The following is a 3,280-nucleotide window of genomic DNA, read 5'->3' as shown; positions in this document are numbered from 1 at the left end:
AAGGAATGTTTCCAGTTTTTATCTTATTGGTAGTTCTCTCTAACTTCTTTTCGCCAGGGTGGGAGAGGAGGGCTGTGCGAGGCTTGGCTCCTGCTGGTACCGTGCTACCCTCGTCCATCCTTGCCACCAGGTTGCTTATCTGACCGTGACTGTCTGCAGGAGTGGTGGGCAAGGAAGAGACATGGATTTCATAGTTGGTCTTTAAAATGCTATTAAGTATAGCGAAATCTTGTTGGAGGTTGCTGGGTAGAGGAGGCCTGCCGCGCATCGTGGCCCCCCCCCCCCCCCCCCCATGTGCTCTATGCGCTAGAACCCAGTTAGAGCTTCGGGCAAGGGGCTGGATGTTGAGGAAACACACACAGAGAGACAGACACACGGCCCTCCAATCACTGGTACAAAACCCTCCTTTAATAGCACCATGGAGGCTTAAATACCCTGCAGTCAATGGCCACAGGTGAAAATCCCACCCTCTGATCCTCTAGGCGGTTCTAGCAGGGAAGAGCAGCTGGAGGCCGGGACTCCAATTGGTCCCAACAGAGGCCCACCTTGTTGGCATTTTAAAGAGTGGACGCAAAGTCCCCCCTAACCAACTATTTGCAGCTGATACCTGCTGAGAAAGGACAAACCACTTTTCTCTAGTGGAGTGCCACTCGGTCTATAAACTCCACTCCAGGGCTGTCCCCATGTCCGGGAGCAGCCAACACAGAACTGACTTCATGTTTCTTTGTGCTTTTTAATTTTTTTTTAAAGATTTATTTATTTATTATGTATACAGTGTTCTGCCTGTGAGCATACCTGCACTCCAGAAGAGGGCACCAGATCTCATTACAGATGGTTGTGAGCCACCATGTGGTTGCTGGGAATTGAACTCAGGACCTCTGGAAGAACAGTCAATGTTCTTAACCGCTGAGCCATCTCTCTAGCCCCCTTCTTTGTGCTTTTTGTTGTTGTTGTTGTTTGTTTTTGTTTCTCCATGACAAGGTTTCTCTGTGTAGCCCTGGCCATTCTGGAACTCACTCTGTAGACCAGACTGGCCTTAGTCTCCCAGAGATCCACCTGTCTCTGCCTCCCACGTGCTGGCATTAAAGGTGTGTGCCACCACCTCCTGGTGGTTTGTTTTTTTTTTTGTCTTATTAATTTTCCTTTTTCAGTCTGAATGTTTTTTGATTTTTGTCTTTTGTTGTTTTTCCATTTTTTTGAGAGAAAACATGAAGTTGGGTGGGTAGGGAGGTTGGGGGAAGAGAGAATATGATCAAAATATGTTGTCTATTATTTTTTATGTGTATTATATAATTTTTAAGAAGATTCAAGATACTATACTGTAAGGGAGAGGTTGGGTCCTTGTTTCAGACTTTCTAGGGACGAGAGTATCAAATAGGTAAAGATTCTCATCAGAGTTGTAAAATCAGAAATGAGGATATCTAATTGTAGAACTTTCTTCAGAGTACAACCCATAAGTAAGCAGATCTCCCAGGAGAAGTCAGTTATTGCCAGAATTGCTGTACTCCAGTCTTCTCAATATGCCAAGAGTATTCACCCTCTGCCCTTTACAGTAACCCGGGACCTGACGCCCGCCCGGATACTCGGAACCTTAGGGGACCGGAAGCCCGGATACTCGGAACTTAGGGGACCGGAAGCCCGGCCTTGCTGTCACTCACATGAGCTCCATTTGCTGCGTACTTAGCGGTTGTAGTCCAGGTCAAGTGTCACACCAGTTGTTATGAGCACTCTGCTCTTGCAGAGGACCAGGATTTCATTCCCGGCACCCACATGATGCTTCACAACCCCCTGTAACTCCAGCTCTAAGGGATCAGACACCTGTTGTAACCTCCGTGGGCACCAGGCCTGCAGGCGGTGCACAGACACACATGCAGGCAAAACCCTCATATACATAGGATAAAATCTAAAAAGAGAATGAACGGGATCTGTGAGTCCCAGAGCCTTGCAGATAAAAGTGTTTATTCATATGGAATATATAAGCTTACATTAGGAAGGTAAAAGTGCAATCTTCTGCCCTAAATTACCTCGTGACAATAAAAGATTCTTAGTAATTTGAAATGTTTCTGTGCAGTAGTTTATAAAACAGTTGTAGCCTAAGACTCTTCCCTCGACAACTGAACAAATGTTTTTACAGGACACTAACATACGTTCAGTTTCCTGCCTCTAGGTGAACGCATCCATCCTAGGTCAGCCTATTTGTGCAAACAAGTTTGAGGTTCAGTGATTTAACATGTGAGTATAGACATAAGAATAGAAATACCAGGCACTGGAGAGATGGCTCAGCGGTCAAGAGCACTGGCTGCTTTTCCAGAGGACCCAGGCTCAACTCCCAAGTCCCTACGCAGCAGCTCACAACTGTCTGTAACTCCAGTTCCAGGGTACCCGACACCCTCATGCAGGCAAAACACCAATGTACATTAAAAAAAAAATAAGAATAGAAGATGATGGGAGTTGCTAATTTTTTTATTAGGTTAATTTAAAGGTTTAGTGTAGTGCTATGTATAATGGGTAAGATGTAGAACCTGGTGTCTGTTACCAGTTGAGTGTGTTATTCCACCATGAAGATAAGAAATCCTGTTATTTTTAGCGCAAAAGATGGAACTGGAGGACATTATGGGAAGACGATGAAGTGAACACAGAAGTACCACATAGTCTCATATAGGAGAGCCCAAATTGTCAACCTGAGCAGGCTGGGGGAACTAGTTGGTAGGATGCTTAATTAGCATGCACGAAGCCCTGGTTTTGATTCCCAGCAGCATATAAGACGATATAGTGGTCCATGCCTTTAATTCCCGCATGTAGAGGTGGAGGCAAGAAGATTGGAAGCTCAAAATTCTCTTCGCATAGCAATTTTGAGACCACCTGGGATTCTTGAGACCTTGTCTAAGAAAACCAAGTCAACTAGAAAGGGGAATAACGATGAGGTAGAGTCTGGCTGGAAGCGTGAGTGCTGTGTGCAGGTATGGGTCAGTCACATAAATCGTCTGTGGAGGGTTAATGTGCGTTAATACAAAAACGGAAAGAACAAGAAAAGCGGTGCTATTGAAACGTGTTGAAGGGAAAATTGTGTAGTCAGCTGGGGGAGTGTGTGTAACAAGAGACCTGTGAGTCTGGGGCTAGCCTGGGCTACACAGAGAGACCTTGGCTCAAAAGGCAACAAAACCTAACAAAAAGTAAAAGAAAAATGGATGGTCCTGAACAAACTAAAGTATAATATTCACTAATCAACACTGGGATGTTGGGTGAAAATATGAAAACCATTTTATCCTATCTACAAAAA

Source organism: Chionomys nivalis, chromosome 1 (genome assembly GCF_950005125.1).
Source record: "Chionomys nivalis chromosome 1, mChiNiv1.1, whole genome shotgun sequence".
Lineage (NCBI taxonomy): Eukaryota > Metazoa > Chordata > Mammalia > Rodentia > Cricetidae > Chionomys > Chionomys nivalis.
This window is presented reverse-complemented; position numbering follows the sequence as displayed.